The following is a 27,396-nucleotide window of genomic DNA, read 5'->3' as shown; positions in this document are numbered from 1 at the left end:
TTTGCATGAGAAACTGATCTTACAGTTTAGTCAAGAATCTGAGTTTTAAAGGAACACAAGAAAAGCTGAAAGACTTCCTGGAAAATGAACTAGCTAATCTGGTTAGACTGTAGCTTTATTTTACAAGGGTAACTAGAGTGCATAGGCAATGAAGTGTTGAAGAAGAGATAAAGCTCTTCTTGTTAGACTTTCCCAGAAGCTCTGAGTATTATTCACAGAATACATCAGGTCAATTAATTTCAATGAGAAGTCACATACCAAAGTTTAGGACAACAGCTAGGTGTGAGTGGGAGATTTGGATACCATTTGTATTTTAAATAAATAAATAAATGTAACTTCTCCCTAGATAAATATTCTATTTCATACAGTGAAATAATTTAAGATACTTAAAAACATAACGCCACAAATTAAAAGTAAATAGCAAAAAATAATAGCAAAGTATTTCAGTCAATTACCACATTCACAGAGTACATACTGACTGCTGGAAGGTAACAGAACTAAAATTTTAACTTTTCTTTTCCATTTCTAACTTTATTTCTAACAGAGTCAGTACATGTCAAGTCTCACCTGAGCTATTTGTAAGAGTTTTTCATGTGTAACAGGTTTGTCCTATATTATGTCTCTAGGATATAGATAATCAAACATCTTGCCTATCCTGTTGGGTACCTAGATGGCATTGCAAGTTCCTCCTAGAGAGTCACTAGGACTAATTTTCATAGGATGTGATGATCTATGGTGGGCTTTTAGAAACCTAGAACAAAGATTCTGACTGGAGCTCAGATAGGAAGTGCTTCAGAGATGAGCTATGTGATAGGTTTTCTAATTAAACTGTCCTAGGGGACTCTGAGAGGACCCTCATGAACTCTTTTTTAGAGTGTCAGGAGCTCTAGAATTCCTGAACCACCAACTTCAAAATAAACTTAGGGATGTGACCCTATTGTTAAGACCTATTTCAGGTCTTGTTCTTTATATTTCATCTTTCCCTTTCTCCTTAACTTTCATAAGGAAACAAAGACAAGAGGTTTCATTTCCCTTTACCATGAACTCCTCCCTTTTGTTTCAATACACATAACAAACATTGGAACTTAAGGTGCCCTGAGGAAGTAGCCAGCTCATGGAACATAAAAGACATGCACATTCTTTAATAGGGCAAGGAGGCATACCTGTTCTTTCTTTCTAAATCTTAACTGTTTGTTCTTCTACCTCCCTCTCCTAGGGAGACTGCTTGCTGCTGAAATGGATAAAAAGCTCTCACTGAGTTCTCAACAAGTCACCCTGTGTTTAATAAATGCATGACAGACAAGTGTCCCATCAGAAAGGAACCTCCTGTTCCTTCAAGGTGATAAAAATAAAAGAGAGAAGAAAAGAACAATGGTTGGAAGAACAAAAGCACTGGAAAAATAGGTGAAAAGAAAATCTGAGGAGAACAAGGTAAGAAAGGATGTAAAGAAGGAATAAGATGAATTTTCAAGGGAAGGTAAAAGGTGAGAATGAGAAATAATGACAATTTTAGTTACATAACAGAATATTTTAAAAGGCAATGCTGTAAGCTCTTGGCATTTTGCAGTGTGAGTACATTTCAACAAGTCTTGTCATAAAATGGTAAAGGAACACCATAAGTTTCAAAATAATAAAAACAATGGCCTCAGTGCCCTTGCACTGTAAATGGTACACTTAACCTGGTAACCCTGGGTCGGGTAGCACAGAACTGCATATTCAGAACATTGTAGTAGTGATGCTATTGAAATCCTGCCAGTTGACTTTTGAACCAAGAACCTATCTAACTAAAGCCTGTCTAGTTCCTTATTCTAGAGTCCTCACAAGTAGTTTGTATTGACCTATTATCTTGATTAGACCCAGATTGGGTTGCCTCTTGTTTTACCCTTGAGAGTGTAAAGTCCTAAATGGCAACATGGGTTTCTACTAGACAAGAAAGAAAAAAAATCCTCCTTGAATTCCCAGTTTGAATAGGAAAGTAAATCAAGTTTGTTTTACCACTAACTTTTTCAGGGAAGATTGGAGTATCATTTTAGAGGGATGATCATGAATATAATTTCAGCACTATTAGATAAGAATTGATTCACTCCTTAATAGAATATTAGTAATACTACAAAAAAAGGTTATAAGCTTAAAAGACACCCAGCTTTTCTTGTTTACAATGATGATTAAATGTTCAGAATTTATTAAGAAGAACAAAAAAATTGACCAATATTTATGACTTGATTTTCTCTAGCACTACTTTATTTTATAGATGAGCTAACAGAGCTTCATTTTAGTTTGCCAAAGCCTTCCCTGAAACATGGACCTCTCAATTCTAAAACTGAGTATCAAACCAGCCAGGAGATTACCTTTACAACACCTCCCATCACTCAATAACTCTTTCTTCACATTCTGGTTTTGTAAGTCGACCATCAGCAGTTTTCTATAACTGAGCTGTCATTTTGTTTTACAAGCATCTGTTTATATATCCTGCCTTCCATGAAAGATAGGTATTGCATTGTTTATTATGTCTCTGGAATCTGGTACATTGTACAGCACTTAAGAAAAGCCTATTGAACTGAGACAGCTAGGCAACATTGTATCCACTACTGACATCCCCCCCCCATATCTTCAGGCAAGAACTGCTTTCCACACTTTCAACGACTCCTTGAAGGTACTTAGCCTGGTCAAAAAATAGGTTGCCTTTAAAAGTTTTACCTTCACATTCAACTATTAGTTTCTAGAAGATGCTTTCATAAGCTGAGGACACAATACAAGAGTCAGGCTCACCGAGGTTAACCACAATTTAAGACAAGTCACTTGACTTCTCTGTATACTACTGTCTACATTTGTCTCTCTTAGAGTCAGGTAAGAGGCCTACATAGTAACTTCCTAACTCCTAGCTTTTATGGTAAGGACTTCTGCATGCCAGTTATGAGGACTAGTAGAAAATAATATTCAACAAAATCACCGACATTCTCTTTAAGTCCAGAAACCAGCCAAGATTTTTTATATTTTTGTACTAAATGTCCACTTCTACTCATTGTGATCTGCCTATGCCAATAAGGGTTATAATACCACAATTTAAAGTAAGCATCATTAGAATTTCTGAAATATATACATGTATATTAGCAACAAACATTTTGCCTTCTCATCCTCATCCTCATCTAAATGTTGTTACTTAAACTTAACATTATATGATCCACTTATTCAATTTTACTAAACACAATCCAGAAACTCACAGGACTTAATCCAACTGCTATAAAAATTTACTGCTCTCTTTGTTATTGCATAATGATTCGTAAGAGTTAATGTTTTACTTTTCCTCTAAAACAAGATATTTGTTTAAAAGAAGACATCTCATTACTAGCACTAATGATACAAAATCCAGTACTTTATTACTCTATTAAGAACTGGTAAATTATCCAAAGTTTAAAGTCAAGAGTGTTATTTGTACACTATGACATTCTTTTTCCTTTTCTTCTTCCGTCCTTTACTTCTTCTTATTTCTAATTACATGTTTAATTATTATGTGTCCAAAGGATGCATAATTCTTTGGGGATGCAAACTGAAAATAATATACAAATAGTATTTATTTATGTCCTTTATATTGTTATTTCCTTACAAAATATTGTGTTTAATTTTGGATACAAAATGATACCATACAGCAGTCATTTCTAATGTAATGAATTCTTACAAAACAAAACATCCTGAAAAAACATGCACTAAAAATGCAGACCTTATGTAAAATAAAGAGGTAAGAGAAAACTATTCAGCATTCTTGCAAATTTGAGAGGCCTTGGTAGTAGCATAGTTTTTGAGTCCCCTTAAAGAAATCTTCCTGAAAATTAAAACACTGAAACATTGAAATGACTGCAACAAAATTAAATGACAAAGTATCTCCTGAAGTCACAAATCAAAGAACTAAAGAACAAATCACATATTTCTTTATTCCTGTAACAGATCTGAACTAAAAAGTAAATAATATTTGATAATCTATAAAAAAATCCTAAGCCTGGGAAATCAAAAAGTCATTTGAGAAGTAATATAAGATTTCTGATTATCTTACAGTTATTAAATAATATTTAATTAAACACCTTAATATTGATTGATCCTTTCAATGATAGCTAGCACTAATATTTCTCATAAAGGAGGCAAACCATGGCAGGGGATACAAAAGAATGTATACTTTAAAAATTATTAAAATAGAAAGGCAAACCTTTTAAAATACCAAAATGCATACTTAAGACCAGAGAGGGGAAAAAAATGTTACATGAGCCGCAAAAGTAATGGATCACAAAAGGAATGATACATCAGTAAGTAAAAAGGGCAAACTGATGAAAACTGTATAGAATATAGTATTAATGGCTCATATATACAATTCAATGACGGCTGACATTATCACAAAAGAGAGCCAACCTTTATCACCTTATGGGAATATACAGCACAATTCTGAATTATGTATGTCAAAGGAAACAATTTGTAAGAAACATGATGTATATGGAAACTCATTACTCTACCTACAGAGTTTGTTGTATGACTCAGAAAAAGGCAAAAGGAAGATAGAGGACAAACAATAAATTACAAAACAACCGATCATGTTATGTAGACTTGTTTTTTTGTTGTTTTTTTCATATATTATTTATTGTAATTAATAGAAGGGTTACATTACATTTGCCAGATGGAAGGCGCATTACTTCACATACATTGATACCCTTTCTCATGTCTTGGTCCCCATTTCCCTCCCTCAAACCCTCACCCTTGACTTGTTTTTTTTAAAGAAAGTAAAATTATCACATTGATTAGAACTTGATGACTTCTTCAGTATAAATATAATGATAATTATATCATTTTGCATTAATAATCATGGTATGATTATAATTTTTAAATTCAAAAGAGTATCATACATAGTTAATAGGTATGCATAAACCCATTCAATGAGTAAAATAAAAAGGGAATAGGATCAGAAAAAAAATTCATCATTGAATGAAGGTTGTTGACCTTAGATGATAGATATCTGAGGAGATCCATTGTACAACTCTACTAACTTTTATGTAAATTTGATATTTTCAGTGGTATAAAAAATTAGACTATATTTTGATATGTATTGTTTTAGGTATATGTCTTCCAATATCCCAGGTCTAAAACATATATAAAAAATGTTCAGGTATCTATCTGGCAAATATAATGTAACCCTTCTATTAATTACAAAAAAAAACCCTATTTTTAAAAAAATGTTCAGGTATAGGGGCCAGGAGTTTACCCTACTGATAGAGTGCTTGCCTAGCATGCAAAAAGACCTGGGTTCTATTCCTTGGTACCACATATATAACAAAAAGCCAGAAATGGTGCTATGGCTCAAATGGTAGAGCTCTAGCCTTGAGAAAGCCCAAGGGCAGTGCCCAGGCCCTGAGTTCAAGGCCCAGGACTGGCAAAAAAAATTCAGTTATATGTACCTGAAAAATGTGATCTAACATAAAATTAATCTTTCATTCTTCCTAAAAACATAGATACTTCTGCAAAAGTGTGAGTATTAACAAAAAAAAAAGAAAAGAAAGTAGCAGTAACCTTTGGAGCTAACATATACTGAAAACACAATTTAGCAAAAAAAACTTCATAATTTATGTTACATGGTGGTATATGCCTGGACTCTAGGCTACTCAGGAAGCTGAGGATGGAGGATTGCTGAGCTTAGGAGGTTGAGAATAGCTTAGGCAAGATAGCAAGACTAACTCTGTGTTTAAATGGAAGCAGGGAAAAGAAAAGAGGAGAGGAAAGGGGAAGAGGAAGAAGAAAAGAGGAAAATAAAGAAGAGAACAAATAAGAAGAAAAAGAAAAAGGAGAAGGAGGTAAGGAAGAAGGGGAAGAGGAAGTGAAAGAAGCTGTAGAGGTGTCTTTACATAATACAGTTAGGATCAGCAAGATGTTCACATCACTGAGTAAAGGGAACTTAAGGACACAGTGTATGTTATTCATGTTCTCAGTAGGCCTTATGGTGTCTCTGCTACCTATGTGCCACAAACTGGGGGCTAATGATATAACAAGTGTCCCAAGACTGAGCCACAGGCAAGGGAACAAACCAGTTACCCAGCCTATTCCTTTTAGAAAAGTATACTGAGCACTGAAACCATTTCCTATGGTCCCCCAAACATGCATATTTAAAAATGGAAAGTATTTATAAGATGAGACTCTTTTAAATACTTTTTACACTGGTTATATTTTGTAAATTAAATTTATAATCTATAAAACAATTACCTGAAAAGGAAACAAAACTGTTTTCCAAAACTGAATTTGCAGATACACAGAATACCTAAGTTGTTCTTCAATTGACTTGTGTAGCATGAAGTCTCAATAAAACAGTGTTGGCATTTCATTGTCAACAGCATTGTTTCAAGGTACTTTTTTCTTTTCCTCCTCTTCTTCCTCCTCCATCTCCTCTACCTCCTCTTCCTTCTCCTCCTCTTTCTTTTTTTTTTTTTTTTTTTGCCAGTCCTGGGCTTGAGCACTGTCCTTGGACTTTCTCAAGGCTAGCACTCTACCAGTTGAGCCTCAGCACCACTTCCGGCTTTTTGCTATGTATGTGGGGTACCGAGGAATCGAACCCGGATCTTCATGCATGCTAGGCAAGCACTCTACCACTAGGCCAAACTCCTGGCCCCTCTTCCTGTTTCTCTTCCTCCTTTTCCTCCTCCTCCTCTTCCTTTTCTCTTAGAACCAAAACTCAGCATAAGCGTTCCTATGGAGATTTATTGAGGGGAAATAATGTACTGTGAATTGGAAACTAGTGCATTAAAATTATAATAAACATGGCCTTCGATGTGTCACTTAAAGTCTGATAAATTGTTATCAGACTTCTGAACCATGCTACTTTAAAATGGAAACTTACTTACCTGGAAACCTAGTACCTTACACTGCATTGTCATTACTGTTTATCTGTAATTTACCTTCGTGATTCTCTAACTGACGATGGAGAAGGTCCAGGTCTATGTGACTTGTAGATCCATTATTCAGAAAATAAAGTGGTTTAATTTATAGTGTTAAAATAATTAAATGGATGACTCAATGAGCAAATATAGCTCATAACTGTTCACATAATGCCAAGTTCTGATGTTTGCATCAATTTACTAGAAATGGTTCATATATTATCTCACTTAATTCCCACAAAAAATCTACAAGGAAGCTATTTTGTTTCTATTTTACAAATGGAAAATGAAATCTGAGAGCCTATGGGCTCTCACACAGTGAAGAGTTGAGTCTAATTCATCAGGTGTGACCCTTGTTTTGGCTATTACCCAAGCCTCCTGCTTTGGGGGTTTTAGGGTATCTACCTAAGGGTGAAGCAAAAGAATCTGATGGGAAAGATCCCACATTTACAAGCTAAGAGAGTAACATCACAGTCACAAGTCAGAGCAAAGACGTTGCTCCCTCCAACACAGCAAATGACTTCTGCCATCACAAATCTATTATTGGTGAGAACAGCAATGGATGCTCACATCTATCCATGCACATACACCCTGGTGTTCTTTATTCTGTGCTCTAAACCGATCTTTCCCTCTCTTCTTTAATCACATTTCTGAAAGAACAGAATGCTATGTTCTATATTAAATTTCAACACAGCTATGCACTGAAAAGAGCACCTCAACAGTTCTTATTTAAAGATGGAAAAGTAAAAGCTAGCAGCTCATGTGTGTAATAATATCCACTCAGGAGGCTGAGATCTTAGTATTATGCTTTAAAAACAGCCTGAAAAGGAGTCCATGCAACACTTATCTCCAATAACAAAAACTCCCAAAAGCTGGAAGTGGAGATGTGGCTCAAGCAAAAAAGTTCTAGGACAGCATACACACACACACACACACACACACACACACACACACAGATTCTGGTAAGTCTTTTTTTTTTCTTTTTCTTTTCTTTTCTTTCTTTTGGGCTACCCCCTTAAGAAAGGAGAAACAGCTTATTCGGCTTTCTTATCTTCTACTAGATCTTTGCAATAAGTCTGTCTTGTACCTTCATGGCTTTCCTGGAACATAAAACTCCACGGAACAAATCTCATAATTAACTGGCAGTTCTTCATGGCATACATGCAAGAAGGTTCTGATCTGCACTTGCCAGCAAAACTACTTATATTCATAGATAAAGAAAAGGAAAGATGAATAGTAATGATCTAGTCTTTCATTAATGAGGACTTTTAAGGAAATTTCGCTAGTGGTTATTATTTTATAGATAGTTTCCACCAAAAAAGTTTCTAAGCTGTAAAGGCAGGTATAATATCGTAATGAAATTGAACATAATTTACATCAGGCACTATACACAAAATAGGCAGATACCCTAAAGGATGGCAAATAATTCCCTATTCAAAAATTAGAAATGATCTAGAAATCAAGTGCCTATTTGCTCTCAAGTAAAGGATTTCTCTTAAAAATTTAAATTGGATAGTGTCTATTCACAGAAAGAATTAAACTCCACAAGCACATTATCTTTCAATCAAGCAGAAATAAGTTTTCAAGGTTTGTTTGGAATTAGATGGATCTTTGTTCCTAATTGGGGACTACAGGAAGGGTTTATGTGCATAATAAACATCACTAATATTCTTTTTATTTCCTAATAGATTACATAACCATAGAATAATAAATTGGCTACTAAATATATTCTGACATCTATTCTAAAGCAATTAACAGCTCTGTAGATTTAAAAATACCAGTATGTTACTATATTATTTCAAATTTCTCAATAAAGTAGCAGTACCACTGACCATCTCATTTATTAACTATTAAATTTATGCAGTTTTTGATAATTGTATGCTGTCATTGTTCCTCTTTTTTGACCTTCAAAACCGTGGTCTCTTCCATGAACCATTTTATCAAAAATAAGAAAATCACTCTTCCAATTAAAATATTTTTCAAATATAACAAAAAGTTAGCAATCCAATTTGCTCTATCAGATCCTTTAGACCCAAACTATATTTTGTCTATTTTACAAAGTAATTTGCGAAGCACACAAGGGAGCTGAAGAGATAGTAGCTGATCATAATTATGATACATCCTGTGCTTGTTCATAAGGGACATTTGCTAAAGATTAAAAATAAATTTACAACTAATTGACTGCACAACCATTAACTATACTGCTGGAATTCCAAACTACCAACTAGAAAGAAAATGACAGAGCAGATCTTGCCAAGGCCCAACCCAAAGATGAAAAACATCCTCCCTACTTAACTTGCCTACAACAAAACTAATCAGATAAATGGTAACATTGGAATTTCTTCAGTTCCCCAAGGAGCTCGCCAGAGGAAATGAAACTATTAATTAAAAGTAGCTCATCTCCCTGAGTTGCCTCTATGAAGCTGTCAATGAACATTTACTCATTGAACACTGCTGATATGCCTGATTCTTGCAGCCTGGGGTGATACAACCATAAGTAAGACACTCAACTTTTCCTTTGTGGTTCTAACCCCAACAGGGAAGGACTACAGTAAGGAATTTTAGGGGAAAAAAGACAGAGTAATTCCAGCATTCCAATGTGAGAGCCATCTCTGCTTCTCATTTTTCATTTCCTTGCCATACCTATCTCAAATTTAAAAAGTAATATTTTTACTTCTATGCCTCATATATGAAGGATGATTGAGGAAACCTTAATGATTCCTTTCCCCAAACAAACCATCATATTCTCAATTCCTATCTTCTTTCCTCCTCCCCTCCCTCTTGTCTCCCACCAGGCTTTCTCCTCTTATAAAACATAAGGTCATAGATGATAGTTATATGGTAGGCACTATTTAGATTTGCTAATATCTAATTTTCTTTTTGTTTTGATTAGACATCAGTTTACATTTTTATGTCCCTTTTAGGGTTAGTCGTGATACTGAGATTAGTCTTGGTCAAATCCAGATTGAATGACACTCTAGACTGAGGCATTTATGGCATGAGTTCATCCTGCTTGCTCTGTCTAGCCACCTGCAATGGTAAACCATGAATCCTGGTGATTGTATAACAGCATCAATAGTTGAAAATCTCCTTCAGCCTCACTTCCTATCAGTAATAGCAAAGTTTTCCCTGGCAACAATATGGGAAAGAACCTAAAAATTTACAGTTGTTACCACAACATTATCTAATCTGAAGTGACATACACAGATAGATAAAGAGAAACACTAACCAACACTGATCCTTAAGGTTGATGGTAACATAATTCATTTAATGTGCATTTATTGAGTAGTTACAAAAGTGCCGGAATCTAAACTGAAAAAACAGAGGAAAGGTAAATTACTGCCCTCAAAGAGTTAATTGTCAAGTAGAAAAATAACATGGTAGAAGCTTACAAACATTTTTATTTTCTTTAATTAGTCAAATATGGTGAGGGAAATTTGGGGGGACTTTGTATGAAGAGTATGTGGCTGAAACTCCAACCACTTCTGCCATATTGTTGTAAGCAATTACTGTGATATCATCATCCACCTATTTGTTATTAATAGAATAGGTATGACTAAGCAAAACTCTAAACTTTTGTCTGCATCTTTAAAATGGAGGAAAATAACATGTCTTCCTTTTAGGTTGCTAAAATATTAATATTAATATTCCAAAATACGCATGTCTTTATATACCGATTTTTTTTTTGCAAAAACAAGCTCCTAGTCAGAGTTTTTAACAAAAAGACCTCTGGTTGTGGTTTCAGTAACTATGCAAAATTCATTTTCTTGAGCCACGGTCTTCTTGCATGCCTGCCCTTCCACAGGTGTCTGTCACTATGTGCAAGGGAATGTGCTAAGTACTGTGCAAGGCTCCTGTGATGAGCCAACGTACAAGTCCTTGTCCAGAACTTATTCTATAAACCAACAGAGAATATAAGCATTAACTATTGCATATTAAGATTGCTAATTTAATAAAGACAAAATTTCTGAGAGCTCTAAAAGAGATTCCTTTGCACCATGTATCTGAGGGTCATAGTCGGTCATTGGGATTGGCTAATAACTAAATGTAGGTCAGGAAAACCTGTAAAACCAAAATAACAATAGACTTTCAATGTAGCTGTAAATACCTTTAAAAATTAATGTAAAATTCCTGGCTGGAATGTGTTCTCAATAGAGTCTATTTGTTTAACAGTATCATACAATTTTGTGCTTCCATAATCAAAAGCAAGGTATTCACAGTGGAAAATGGACATAACTTCCAACACATATTAATATACACTTTTATGTAACTATTAGTATTAAAACGTTGCCTGAATCGGTCTCACAATTGTGTTTCCATGTTTCCTCTACCATTATTTCTCAGTACAACCAGTGGGGAAGCCCCTGTCTTCCTGTCTGCCTGCTTTGGTTTTGTTTTATGTACCTTTCCTGGCAATGAGGTCCATTTAGTTGACTGGTTACCATAGGAGCCTGCTTGCTCTCAAGAGCATTAAATGTTCCAAGGAAATCAGCAAATGACAGGAAAGGACTGACTGAAATCTCTTGCTCAGATTATGAGTCAAGAGGTAAATTAGATTCATTCTATTACAAAAACTTCTAGGTAGGTCCAATGTAGGCTGCATAAGGCAGCTTCAAAGATATATTGCTTCAATACTCTCATTCCATCAAATCAATTTTATCTTTATTTATAAGATGGTAAGCAACTTAAGCAAGTATTTATTTTACCACTTTATTTGATATAACTTTACGGCTTTATAAATAAACTTCATGGAATTTTTAGGGTTTTTTTCCCATTGCATGGGAGTAAAGAGGAAATATAAAAGTCTGTTTGGTGATAATTGTGGTCTAAAGAAAAAAACAGACTTGCAAAAAGAGAAAAATGGGCACAAAGAAAGTAAAATAGTGTATAGTCAATGCTAAACTTAAACCAACACAAAGATCACTTGAGTAAAACTTGAGACAGAAAACTGACATATTATTCATTAGGCAGATATTGTTTCATTTAATCCCCTCCATCATGCTTTAAAGAAATATTTTTGTTATTCACATTTTTTTTGCGAGTCCTGGAGCTTAAACTCAGGGCCTGAGCACTGTCCTTAGGCTTTTCTCAAGGCTAGACCACCATGACTTGGGCCACAGCACCACTTCCAGAAAACTATGTACGTGGCACCAAGGAATCGAACCTGGGTCTTTGTGCATGCTAGGCAAGCACTCCTCCACTAGGCCAAACTCCCAGCCCATATTCACATATTTTGAATGAGGAGATTGACACTGAGGTCACAAAGAAAGAGAGGAAAGCACTTTTTCAAAGGTTCTAAGTCTCAGGGTAGGAAGAACAGTAACTGAACAGTAGTTCACTTGTTTATGAAATGAATTTAAGCTTAGTTCCTAGAAACTTGGGAAAAGTTAGGGTTTTTTCTTTAGAAGCACAAAGAAGACAACTGTGTTATTCACTAGGCCTTAAAAGCAAAGGTAAATGGAGATAAGATCGTGAAAAAAGGGGGAGGGAATGGCTTTTGCTCTGCTATTTGTTGTAAAGAAAGTGTCATTACATTGGTTAAAGCAATTACTTACATTCAATGGGGACAAAAATCACTAAGTTCTCTGAAATGGGCTTAGGCTCAGTGGAAAATCATGTCCTCCTGCCAAAGTAATAGCCGTTGTAGATAAATAACCACTTATTGCTTTTTATCTTGGTTAAATTATTATCTTCCAGTCTGTAAAAGATAACCTGTGCTTTCTACTGCTCTTTTTATAGAGAAAATACACTGCTGTTATGAAGTCTGTCCTTTATGCTTTGCTCAGGAGTTTGAAGGCAATCTGTTAATATCTTCTAAGTAACACCTCTAGAAAGCAGACTACAGGCTTACCCTGAGTTACTTCTACTACTGGACTGCACTGCCCTTGCCTAAATAGCAGAAGGGGGTTAAAAGCAAAATGTCCTTGGGGGGAAAAAAATCCCATGCTTTCTATTACTGAAATCTGAACATCTAAGCAGAACTGTGGCATCCAAGTCAATGTAAAGCTTAATGGGAAAAGTATGGAACCACTAGAACAAATCATTCAGTAAAGCATTAGCTTACCAACTTCCTACATCATAAAATGGCTTGAAGACAGCAAACTTAAAGGTGCATATTGAAATCTTTCACTGAGACTCATAAAGTTAAAATACATTTTACCAACTGCCCTATCTTCAAGATGAGTTTTAAGGATGTATACACCCTTCAGTTTTATTATTGGAAAACTAAAATTTTAAAGGTTAATTTATGACAACACAGGCAATATTGGATAATACAAAATGTTTTTCATAATGGTATTATAGTAGGAGCTACTACCTTTCCTATTAGGAAGGAGTGCAAGTGAATGGAGTTTGCTCACCTTGGAGATTTCTGGAGTAAAAAATAAAACAATTCCAGCCTTTTCCCCTAATAAATGAAGACTCCATCAGCCAGAGGAGTACAACCTAACTTAGGATGGCTGAGTAGATTTTACGATCAAGTATAATTACTAAACAGACTATAATATAGAACTATAGGTTCTATATTACATACACAATAAATAAACAGTAAGTAAACTGTCATTCCAGGGTAACTCTGATATCTTCCTGTCTCTTGTATATTTTATGCAACTTTCTCTGAATGACAGTTTTGAAAAAAAAAAGTCCAAGTGGATTTCATTATTCTCGTCTCAGCATGGAGTAAGAGAAAATATCTATGTCCTGCTTCCCAATCCCAGATTAGGAAGATATGTTGAGCCAGTAATTTCTCATCTGTGCCTTTCTTCATCATTAAGATATAGAGGCTGAGCAGGAAGATTCCTAAAGCCCCTTCCAACTTGAAGTTTCTGTGATAATATAGAGCTATTCCCAGGTGCCTGGCAAAACTCCTAGTTTCTGTCTCTGTTGTTTCCCCATGTACATTTAAATTATGGGTCCCTCAACTAAACTTCAATAAAAAGGCTTTTTACCAGTGTTAATTGCAAGTTTTAAAAGACAAAATAGGAAAGCCCACACATAGAGTTGTTGAGAGCCCAAAGACTACTACCAGGATTAGAATCAGCATTTTGCTAAAGTTCTTCTCTAAGGTCATATAGGTCAATCTTAGTAAAAGAGGAAAGTTCAGCCAGTCATCACCTAGCCTAATAATTTCAAGGCATTCTTCAGTCATTGTTAAGAAGTTGTTGCTTTCCCTCAACATGCCTGGCCCAAAACCACAGTAAGGTTTTCCATAGGCCCTAGATTTTCAGGTCAAATGAGTTAACACAAATCTATAACTCACCCTATAAAATTTTCTCTAAACTTCATAAAAAGTTTAACATTTTTGTTAGCTTTTCTAAAATTTCAACCTACTGCACACAATAATTTAAAAACACCATTAGAAGTGTTCACCATTTTCTGAAAATATCCCAGACCATCAGAACTAGGCCACCTATGACAAGGTGCTTTTATCCTGAGATAGTCCAGGAGAAGCTACATTCCCTGCAGCCAAACCACATTCTGGAGACTACAAAGTCAGTTCAAACTTGGTTCTAATTTAATGTTAAAGATCCTAGCCTCCAAGGTAATCAAATCTAAGATAGGAAAGAAAAGTAAATGGACAAGTTTTGCATTCGAATATCAGTTTACTATTTAGACTCAACCCAATCATTCAGACACAGTCCTTCCCCAAGGACTTTATACTTTCCTAGACATCAGCTCTCCTATCTCACTGAAGAGTGACCTTTGAAATGGTGCTTTGTCTCAATCCTGCTTTAGGTTCACAGGTGGAAAGTTCAGGCAAAACAACCAGGAACCAGGGAAGACAGATATTATAAATCATAAACTCTGTACTGTATGTAGTATTGAAAAATAATGTCTGTCAGAACTGACGTCTGTATTCTAACACCTGATAACTAATCTAGGACATATTCTAATTATTCTCATTTCTTCCATGACAAAACATAAGGTGTTGCCTCAAGTGGAAAAAAATAAAAACATAAGTCTGATTACAGGGTCAAGTATCTACTCAGAGCAGCTTCACTCTCAGAACATTTTAATTTTTATCCAGTTTTTCCCACATGAAAAAATGTATTTCCGCAAGTATCTCAGTATTTCAAAGTATAATCTCCTGAATCTTTACAAAATAAAGTCAGTAAAGCTGACTGCTGAGATGATAACTCTGTTCAAGAATTACATGCATGAGAAATCTTCTTTAAAATATCTTGGACTCTGACAAAAGCTGCCTTATTTCTACATCTTCCATGACCAAGGTTCCATTAGTACAAAATGACACACTAATGTCAAATGGTATTCCAACAGTATTCAACCATTTTCCACACCCAAAATCAGCACAAATGCCTAAAGTGAAAGATAACAAAATCTAAGCCAGGCACAGTGGCTCATGCCTGTAACCCTAGCTACTCAGGAGGGTGAGATCTAAGGATTGCACTAAAGAACCTGAGACTCTTATCTCCAAGTAATCACTAGAAAATGGGAAGTGGGGCTATGGCTCAAGTGGTAGGGTGGTAGCCTTGAGCTGAAGAGCTCAGGGACAGCACCTAGTCCCAGAGTTCAAGCCCCATGACACTCACACACAAAAAAAATTCACACTTTCCTAGAATACAAAAATATATATATATGCTTTCTATCTTGGACTGGACCACTATATGAAATAACATTTGGGGAATAAATAGTAAAATCTTCCCTACAGCTTCATTTAATTTCAGTAGATTACCTGTCTTTTCTCTTGTTCAGTATGGAGGGAAAAGACAGATCGTGGATGAAAATATGGGGAAACAGTAGCCTACACAACTTTTTGTTTCTAAATGAAGACCATCCCTGACTACAAAAAAGGACAGAATTGGGCTGGGAGTTTGGCCTGGTGGTCGAGTGCTTGCCTAGCATGCACAAAAGTTCGATTCCTTGTTACCACATATGTAGAAAAGCCAGAAGTGGTGTTGTGGCTCAAGTGGTAAAGCACTGGTCTTGAGCTCAAGGCCAGTGCTCAAGCCCTGATCTCGTCACAGGACTAGCAAAAAAAAAAAAAACAAAAAAAAACACGGAGAGAAGTAACTAGATAAATTGCAGTCTCTGAACTTTTTTCCCACACACATAAGGTGAAAATCATATGTATCCATTTCCATACTTCATACATACTATCTTTCCTTAAGTTATGTATTATTTCATCAGAGAAAATGATGAAAATTTCTGTAATTAAGAAGGGACTGGCCCAACTACTCTTCTTTATGGATTGTTATTAAGCCAGTTAGAGACTATATCAAATAAAACAGTACCTCTCATTTCTGTCATTTGTGATTTAATAGAAATATACATATTTGTTTTGTACATTGTTTTTCTAATCTTTCTTGTGTGGCTGACTGTGTGATATACTAAAGGTACTGCATCTTTCTTGCTTATTGTATGTTAGAACTTAAATCTACTTTTAGCAATTTGTATTAATTTGGTATTTATTTTATTGCAGTTATTCCTTTTTTCTCCACTAATGGAATATTTGAGAATCTTGACCATTAATCACACATCCATTTATTCAATGGATCTTATTAAATCAATACTACATACATACAAGAGCTTTAAGTGTCTGTGATGTAAGAGAACAAAGAATAGAAGCTAGATGAAGGCTTCGGTCTGGATGGCAATGTCTTGACAATTCTTATGCTGACTCATCTCACAGATATAATAGGTACCATATATAGGCCAACAATATTTTTGGAGAACCATTAAGTATATTAATTTTAATTCTAGTATATTTTCAGATCATGGTTGCAAATGAATATATATGTGTATACACATACAAGGGGTAGGGGGTCTGATTTATATTTGTGGTGATACAAACACAGTCATAAAATGCTTTTGAAGAGAGAAAAGTTCTCATCAAACAAGAGTACCCAGAATTCAGAAGTCATATGGCAGCTCTGGAGACAGTATTCCAAACATTCTACCCCAAAGCAAGCAGAAAGCTGAATGCTTCATTTACTTTAGTTACCACCTCAGGATTTATATGTCTACCTCTTCTTGTCATTTCTTGGAATCTTGCTTCAGGCTAAAATTTCTTTTCCAGAAGTCAGACACCAAGATAGTCCATGACTATAGATTCAATAGCAGAGGACAGTTATCTCCTCTTTGGAAACAGGCTTTCCCTACAACCATCCTAGAGTTAAAGTACCCTTGTCTCATATCTATGCCATTTAATCACCTTGACAAAGCCTCTCAAACACACTCATTTAAGATTTTTCCAGACTACAAGATATTCATTAGATCTTCCTTGGTGAAAAGATTCTAGAACCAAATAAATTTATGATATAGTATACGTAATAATCCTGTTCCTGTCAATTATCAAAGATCATATTAACTAGTATCGAATGTTCAACATTTTGCAAACTCTTCTGAACACAAGAATCATTTTCAGAAATGTTTATTAACAATTTATGGCAAATAAAATTTGGAAATGTGCAACAGAACATAATTTGACGCTGGTCTCTACTAGGCACTAATAATCGTTTTAATAATGTGAAGGGCTAAATCATAAAGATTTTAGGCTTCATCGGCCAGTTATTCTCTGTCACAATTACTCAACTCTTAAGTTGCAGTGGGAAAGCCTCAGAGAACAAATGGGTGTGACTGTGTACTCCAACTTCACTTACAAAACAAGCATGGGCTGGCTGTGTTCCAAAGATTCTCATTTGCCAAACCTTTCTCTACACTTTCCATTATAACTTTTTACAAAAGTTCCATCCCTAGGATTAGGAATTCCCCAAGTCATCTTACCACATGTTAATATTCAAAAGCAATCAACTCATTCTAAACTTTTATTTGAAAGACATCTTTTTGAGCAGAAACTAATGTCAACCTACATAAATGGTTACCAAGAGTCTTTAAGTGCTTGCCCAAAGACAGAAAAGGTATCAACTAGAAAATAAACAGTAGTATCACTGAATATAGGACTATAAGAATTTTTGTTCCTTTGTCATACTTCTATATAACATTGTTACAATAAGAAATACAACAAAAGTTTCTTTTCACAGTCCTACTCTAGTTCAATGTTTTTCTGTATAATATCACCTCTTACTCATGGAGTACTTACTAGCTTCTTAAACCTTACATGATTTATTCCTTTCTACAATACCTGCTTTAAATTAAAACAGGACTCAGTTATATTCTTCTTGAGGTTTTCCTTAATTTTGTTTTTACATTCTCACTCGTTAGTAAATTAGTTACTAATTTAATTTAGTAATGGTGTGGTTTGAACTTAGGGCTTTGTGCTAGGTCTGAAAACACTCTACCACTTAAACAATGGATACAGCCCCTTTGGGTTTGAGTTTAGTTATTTTGCTGAAAGGATCTCATATTTTTTGCCCAAGGCTAGCCTCACACCAAGATTCTCTTTATCTATGCCTCCCGAGTAACTGGGATTATAAGAATGAGCCATTATGATTGCATCAATCATTCTTATAAGTTCTCACATCTTTATGATTATTTATTAAATTCTTATTCCTACTGCTAATCTATCTCCTCATATCATAATCATCTTGAAATTTATTCAGCATGTAGATCCCTGTCTGCAATTAAGACCTAATTAATCAAAATATTTAAGGATAATAGGTTAATATTAAAGATAATATTAACCTAATATTTTAGTAGAGTTCAAAAGTTCCATAAGAATATAGATGTATACTGTATACTGATGGTTTTTGAATGCTTTTAAACTTTCCCTTTGAGAGACTTAATCATACATTTTTTTCTATAGCAAATTGCTAAAGGTAATGAATATGGCTTAGTTCATTGACTTGTAATATAGTTCTCATTTCAACCAGTAGTTCAATGAAAAGGTATGAAAATGTACTTCTTAAATGTATCTACATTTGATTATTCTATTTCACCACCTTCTTTATATTCCTCAACCAATAATAATTGAGTACTTTTCCTCAATGTCACCAATATACTTTAGATATTAAGCACCAGAAACACATGATTATTGATTGAGTTTTCCCTCTGGCTTTGATGCTGCTGATTATCTATTTCTTGAAATGCTGCTATTTGCTGTCTACATAAACATTCCATAACTATTGCTAAGCCCACATCTAAACTGAGCCCCTCATCATGGTTACCAATGCATATATACTGCTTTGGACCCCCTCACTAGTACCCCAAACAAAAATCCAAGTATTAATATCAGTGGATCCTTTGCATATTCCTCATATGATTAGTTGTCAATATTGACCTGCAATTCTAAAGGAAAAAAAATCTTTTACAAAGTCAAAGGTTTCTTATAACCTCTCTGAAACAACTGAGAATTATTAACTGCAGAGTGTATCTCCTTTTATGAATATTTGAATATTGTATGTTTATTTTTACTGTACACGTATTGATGTCTTGATTACTACTCATTTCCCCTGAAGATATTGGGTAATATAGTATACATGTCCATCATGCTATGATTCTATCAAAGATTCTTAAAACCTCCTCATTTTTTTCATTAAGTCCAAGGATTATGAACATAGGTATGGGTCTCTTTAGTAACTCTGAAGTCCTAATTTTTCTCAACTCTCTTACATATAGCACCTATCACCTCTTGCCTGACTGCAGCAATAGTTCCCCAGCTGCTACCTCTGTCTTTGGTCTCACAACTCACAACTCACTTTTTACTGGCAGCAAAAATAATAATTAAAAACATAATGAAAGGTAAAATTTTTTTCTATCATAAAGCACAAATTGAGAGTTGCTTTAGGAAAGATTAGAAGCCCCAGGATCCACCTAATTCTATATCCTTATTTCTCATCAACTTTAAGTCACATAAACACCTACTTCCTCCATGATTTTATATTCAAAGTTCAAGCTGAACTCAGTAAACAGCTATTTAATAAGTAAATAAAATGTGACTTTCATTCCAAGTTAAAGAAAGTTTGACAGGTACTTTCTATTATTAGAAACCTACTGTTTCCTAATTGTTCTCCATTGGCTGTGGTAGAAGAAAAGAACAAAGACTATAAACCAAAAGAAGGCTTCAGTCTAGAAGACAACATATTATGCCTTGGCAATTCTTATGGCTGACTCATTTCACAGACCTAGTAGGTACCATGTATAGGGCCAACAATATTTTTGGACAACCATGAAGTATATTAATTTTAATTCTAGTATCTTTCCAGATCACAATTACACATGTATATATATATATATACACATATATATATATGGAGAGAGAGGAAGAGAAAGAAGAGAGAGAGAGAGAGAGAGAGAGAGAGAGAGAGAGAGAGAGAGAGGGAGGGAGGGAGGGAGAGAGAAGGTAGCAGTGAACATAATAGAGTTAACAATTCAAAAAAAGCCAAGGACACAGAAAACAAAATGTTTCACTGCATCACAAATGGGGCGATGTCATTCTTCCTGACAGCAGCATAGAATTCCATTGTGTATAAATGCCACATCTTGTTGATCCACTCGTCAACTGAGGGGCATCTGGGTTGGTTCCATATCTTTGCTATCTGTTACCTCCATTTTAAGGATGAAGAAACAGAGGTTCCTGGAGTTTTATTTTTCCCATTATCACATATTCTACAAGTCACCCAATAGAGTTTGAAAGTTTGAATCTAGTTTCTTCATTTGTAAAATCTGCTTGACGTGGTCTTTTAGCCTAGTGAGCTGCTCACATTACAAGGCATGGCCTAAAGTGATGAATCACTGGTGATAGGAATAGGAAACCAGAGCAGGAAGCCAAGGCAATATTATAGTAAACAGGAAGGGAGGAAGGAAAAAGCACAAAATTTATAAAGTTCTTCCTTGTAAATATATCTGGCTAGATTGTAAATTTAAGCCTAGGGAGTTACAAGTATAAGGAAAAGAATTATAACATTTGGAGAAGTTAGAAAGTAGTCAAAGCTCACTGTCCATCTGGTGCTTCCACTATGTTTAAACCAGATTTTCTAAAGGACTGTTGAACCAGAAGAAACTGCCCATTTTTCCAGTGATTCATGGAAACCAGGGTCTTTTACACTTTTGCCAAGAAACATATCTAGAAGACACTGTAAATGCTTAGAGTTAGAGGATTACAGGAAACTGCTCTACTAGTCATCATAAACAACTGGGAAGATTTTCTAAACATGGATGCTTAGGCCTCATGCTACCCACCTCTATTTCAAGGAAAATAGGCATTAACTCTACTAAATTCCCTTGATGATTACAGAACAGCTAATTAATTAAATGACATTTAGCAACTGTGATTTGGTCTTACTCATCTTATAGCTGAAGAAAACTGGACTTATACAACTTAAATAAAGGGGTTCATTTGTTTGCTTATTTTGGTGTAGAATTTTTTCATTTATTTTCATTTGTAGGGGAAGGGAGATTTAAAGTAGGCTTTCATTCAGCAACCCAGGCAGGCCTCAATTCTCCTGTCTCTGTCTCCTGATGGGCTGATTATAAGAGTGAACTACCACATTCAGTAAGAGGTTTTAAGTGTACTCTGTTATCAACTGTTCTTTTTCTGAAACATTAAAAAGTGACAGTAAAATAATTTTCAGAAGGCATAAACAAAAAGAAGGAGGTAAAAGTAATTAGTAAAATGTTGTGATCTGGAAATCAAAGGGAAAAGTACAAATTCTGGGAGGGGTAGAGACAGTTGAACCCAAGCAAAGAGAGAGAAGTTTATTAATCAAAAGGAAAAAAGCAGCCATAATCACTGTATATGCCTTTATGCTACAGAAATCCTAAAAGTTCTGAGGTTAAGATACCAGGTACAGAAAGGAGTGAGTTGTCAGACTGAAAAAAAATTTTTTTTGAAAGGTAAAATCACACATTACTCCTCTTTCCTTTAGAAAACACTTACATATATGTCTATAATCAAACAGACAACTAAAGATTTAACTTCTGAAAAAATAAACCCCAGGCTTTGGACACAGGATTACTAGCCATGACTAAAAGCAGACAGAAGATGCTACAATAAAGCTGAGAGGACTGAGTGGAAATCTAAGTTCTGAATGGTGATTTTACCTTACAAAGTAAGAAATTACAAGTAATGGAGAAACTAACCAGCCTGAGAGTTCAGAATTCTGTGGGCTGGTATTTGAAATTTTCCCAGTAAGACTGCTTACTTCCATCTCAATAATGTTATAGTCACATATGCTACCATGTTCAGATGACTAAGTTTCTAGTAAGTTTTCTTTGCCTTATTATGTAGCAACTATTTAAAGAACATCATACTATAAATGTAGGCCCCAAATAATTCAACAAAAAATAAGAATGCAGAAGAGATGCTGAAAATTAAGGTAATTTACAAGTATCAAAAATCAAGTCATAACTTCAGATAATTAATGTATTGAAACCATAAGTCAAGTTAGAATATTATAAATGAACTGAACCAAAAACTATGAATAACTTTTTAGAAAATTTTAATGAAAAGTAAACAAATATAACAAAATATAATCTTGATAGCAAACAGAGGATTGAGTAAAATAATAAAGGTATGTTCTTTTTGATAGAATAAGTAGGCAAGAAAAACTATTAGCCAAGAAGAGTTAACATTTAATCAGTTCAATTACAGGAAAAATTACAGAAAAAAAATTTAGGGAGGAAATTATTCCCATAGCTAGAAAAAAAAAAGAGGAGAGGCCACGGATTTTCTAATAGAACTTATAAATTTCATGAATAGTGAATAAAAATATGCAAATGGCCAGGTGGCAGTGGCTCATGCCTGTAATCTTAATTACTCATGATCTGAGGATCATGGTTCATAGCCAGCCTGGGCACAAAAAAAAAAAGTCTGTGAGACTCATCTCCAATTAACTACCAGAAAACCAGAAGCAGTGCTGTAGCTCATGTGGTAGAACAGTAGCCTTGAGCTAAAGAGCTCAGAGATAACATCCAGGCCAAGTTCAACTCCTGGGACCAACGTTTTGAAATTGGATAGGGAAGTGGGGAAAACAAGATGAGGGGTGGGGGTGGGCAGGAGGGAAATGGGGACCAAGACATGAGAAAGGGTATCAATGTACATGAATTAATGTACCTTCTATCTGGCAAATATAATGTAACCCTTCTATTAATTACAATAAAAATATGAAAAAAGGCAACAGAAAAATTCAGAAACAAAAAATTACATGCAAGAGATAAAATGCTATTTTTTTAAAAAAATTTTTTATTGTAATTAATAAAAGGGTTACATGATATTTGCCAGATAGAAGGTGCATTAATTCACATACTTTGATACCCTTTCACATGTCTTGGTCCCCATTACCCTCCCACCCCCTCATCTTGGTTTTCCCCCTTTCCCTATCCAAGAGAAAACAAGTGTACATATTGAGGATCATACCTACAGTGAGATCAGATTTCTCAACAGCATTGGTCTTAGAAGATAATAGACCTTTACCTTTAAAATTAAAGGTAAAATTACCTCCAACCTAAAATTTTTACCCGGCCATACTATTAATCAAGGAGGAAGGAGATTAAATGTTCTACCTTTAATTAGAGATAGCTAAACTATCAGATATGCAAACTAGCAAAACTTTTACCTTTAATATGCTGTTACTAACGAAAATCCTGGAGTGTGTGTTTAACAAAAATGAAGGAGTAAATGCAAAAATTCACAGGTAGAGAAAATCCAGCTCATGAGAGAAGTAGAAAGAAAACTGGATAGAGAAACTCAGAGCCTTGTATAACATAGATTATAACCTTGGAAATAAATTACTATCACAAAAATCACAAGTGACAAGGTATAAGCCAAACCTCTCAGTGAGAACTCAAAAGAACATTCTTCATTGTTTTCCTATGTATAGAAATGAAGTGATTCATATGATTCCTTGGTAGTATTGTAAATATAGTAAATAGAAATAACTACCATGTCTGAAAGATAGATGGTGTCAATGTGTTTAAAATTTTCTATGCCTCAGTTTCCTCAATCTATAGAGTACTCATTATCATAAATATTATTTTTATCACTACAAAAAAATTGATGAACACTCTTTTTCCCCATGTCAAGGATGAAACTTTGCACAGAAACACTGGATCTCCTTTTAAAATGTAAAAAGAGAGAGAGAGAGAGAGAGAGAGAGAGAGAGAGAGAGAGAGAGAGAGAGAGAGAGAGACATTATCTGCTGCCATCTAAGAGAAATCCTGTGACAGAGAAAGTGATCCCTGTTCCAAAAGAGCTTGTGTTGTTTTCTAATCATTGGAGGCTCAATTCACACTGAGTCAAATAAAGAAAAGTGAAGTGTTCAGAATTCAGTTGGGTTCCCATGAAGATATGTTAACGTCCTCATTTGGAAAAGGGTGCTTTTCAGCAGTAATTGGGTTAAAAGTGGAGTTGCATAGCCTAAATTCACCAGTGACCTTATAAGGAGAGGAAATCTGAGCAGGGATACACACAAAGGAGAATGCCATGTGAACACAGGCACAGGGGTATAAGAATGTCACGTGATGACAGGAGCATCCTGAGTCTACACAGAGGAACACCAAGGAATTACAGTTGACCAGAAGCTAGGAAAGTGAAACAGAAATTGTGAATTTCCCAGTACCCTGATTTCATATTTCAGCCTCCAGAACAATGAGAGCACATTTTGATCCATCTACTGGGTGCCATTTTGTTACAGAACCCCAATAAACTATACAAGTCAATGATTCCCTTCAGGTCTTTAACAAAACCAAGTGTTCTGCCCCACTGGGAAACAAAGAGGACTTCCATCCATATGTCTCTTGGGTGTGCCTTGGCAGTGATTCACTGTGGGGATAAGCCCTTCCTTGCCCTGTGAAGTGCTCATCAACCTTTCCCCAAATCACCAGGCAGACAGCTTCCTCACTTATAATCACAATGAAGGTGGCCAAGAATTTGAAAGATAGCCTGGGAGTAACAAAATAACTCCTCATTTCACTAAAAATAAAACAAAATACAAATTTAAATCTGTAACACCCACTCCTTCCCAACATGGTATCGCTATCTAAAGTCAAGCAGCCAAATTGCACTTTTATGTCATCTAATAGCCCCTAAGTGTCACATTCCTATGAGATAGTTCAGTATCTAAAAATTCATTGAAAAGGGATATTTCATAAGACCACGGCTACATGGAGGACACTGCCAAAAGTGTCTTTCACTATTCGTCAGGAGATAGAGCAGTGGCTATGTGAGGAAAAACTATTGCTCCAATGTAGATATTGTTTCCAGTTTTTAGCAGCAAAATTTTGCAAAATAAAAAAGGAAGGTTTTTTTGTACCTATTACTTGTCTGGTAGAAGTTAATAACAGGGCCAAGAGAAAAGGAGTTCAAGTTTCACTGTCAGACATGCAAATGGAGTATTTGAAGAACTTTCCTGTTATCCTGATGCCTGCTCAGAGAACCAGCCCTTGCATCTGACATCCCTTACAGGTTAATTGCAGTTGGCTGCTTGCTTGAAGAGTCAAGCAGTTATTCTGAGGAGCCAACTACCCAGATCTATCCCACTTGATTATGAGTAAAAATGTAGAGCTTAGTTTTTCCAAAAAAGAAAGAAAAAAAGTGTCATGAAGTTGGGAGGAAGGAAATATGAATTCTGCCCCAACAGTTGACTCTGACATTTAATACTGTTTGGAATATTAAATTGTCTCATCCAGACAATTTTATATGCCATATATTAAGTTGGTTAGTGAGGCACTCAATACAATGTAGTTTTTGTTCTACCTGGAGACTCAGTGATTCTAAAATATTCTGGGATTGTTTCTACACTGTCCCTGTAGAATCTTCGGATTAAATCAATAAGCTGAGAAATACAAGCATGAAAGGAAGATTTTATTTTTAGTCGTGTTGCCTTTGGCAAAAGTTCTTTGTCTAAATGGGGAGAATTTATTCTGCAAAAGCGGAGTTTTCTTTCCTGACACATAAAGAAATAAAAATAGCAAAGGCTTCATAAATTATCATTCCTCAGTGTCAGAATATCTAGTTGTGGAGCTCACTGTTAAGTGGGGACTGCCACAAAGACACTCTGCAGACAAGAGTCTCCTAACTATTTCTGAACATTAAAATGACAACTTGGAACAGGTGTATAGGCCTTTGGGCAAAAACATTTTTTTTTCCGTGTACAGGTACAGGTTTCCAACAAGAGCAGAAATGACATAGGCTTTCATACCATTATCATACACTCCTCTAACACAAGCACAATTTATAATGTCATAAAGTAGTCTTGCACATTTACATCATCCTTATAGGTGTTAGAATCAGTTTTTTGCATGCATATAAATATTAGGGCAACTTCCTTTGGGTACTATCCTAAGCCACCCATGCCTGTAAACCTTCTGAAGTGGTTCAGAAAGGGTCAGGATTGGTGACCTGACTAAAGCTATTTGGGCCAATCAACTTGCTGAGTGAAATTTAAATTTGCCTCCCTCCAAAAACATCTACCCATACTTGCAAAGACTGTGAAAATAATAATATCGCACAGTCATGATTAAGTGATTTTTACATGGGAACAAAGGGGAATTTTCAATGTAATTGAAGTTAGTTATTTTCAGACAGGAAAATTATTTGAATGTATACTCCTTTTCCAACTACTCGAAAATGTTATTATCTACTTGTTGGAAGATGAGTAAGTCAGAAATACTTAATGTGAGAAGGGGTTTTGATTCAAGGGAGTTGCTCTAAGACTCAGCAGAGAAGGCCACAGTCCAAACTAGAAAGCAGCCCACAGGAACAGGGATGACTGCTCAACAGCCAGCAGGAAAACCTCAGTTCACAACAAACTGCATCCCACCAATAAGTTAAGTCTGAAAGCATATTTTCCTCAGATAAAAGCCTTACTTTTGGCCTTGGAATATTTTTAATAGACAATTTAGTTGAAGCTCCCTGGAATCTGACTTACAGACTGGTGGACTCATTGCTAGAGTTTGGAACTTAGACCCAAAAACCTGTATGTTAATTTTTTACCCACATTGGTACTATTAGAAATTGACACTGCTTAAACTGGGACATACTGGGAGATCTTTAGGACATTGAGGATATGCAATTAAAGGGATTGGATAGGTCTCAGCCTCATCATTTCTTTTTGCTTTTTAACCATGAAGTGAGCAGTTTTGTTCACCCACTCAACTTAGATTGCTTTACCACAGGCCCAAAGTAATGAGGGTAGGCACAGACTGGAGTCTTCAAAGTTCAAAGCCCAAATAAACATTTTCTGTTTCTAAATTGATTTATCTCCAATATTTGTTATAGTGACAGAAAGATGGATAACAAGTTACTGCAAGCTGAATTTGTGATAACCTGTTACTCAGCCATAAGAAATCACTATCCCTCATGCATGAGACATTACTTTTATGGCCCATCTAGTTGCACAGTTCCTCAGACACAAGAACCTCTGCCTTCCTCTTTATAAAAAGAGCCTGACTCCCGGCCCCACCATAAAAAGAGCCTGGTCTTTGAAAGCAGCCAGGGTTTTTATTTCAACTCTATAGCTTATCTATATAAGTCATTAAATCTCTAAGATCTTATGTTTCATACTATTAAGAGTTTGTATGAATTAGCTGCAATGTGGATAAACACTAAGTTATTACTACCCATTTTTCTACCAGTCCA

This window comes from Megascapheus bottae, chromosome 2, assembly GCF_031878675.1.
Source record: "Megascapheus bottae isolate mThoBot1 chromosome 2, mThoBot2.hap1, whole genome shotgun sequence".
In the NCBI taxonomy this organism is placed as follows: Eukaryota; Metazoa; Chordata; class Mammalia; order Rodentia; family Geomyidae; genus Megascapheus; species Megascapheus bottae.
This window is presented reverse-complemented; position numbering follows the sequence as displayed.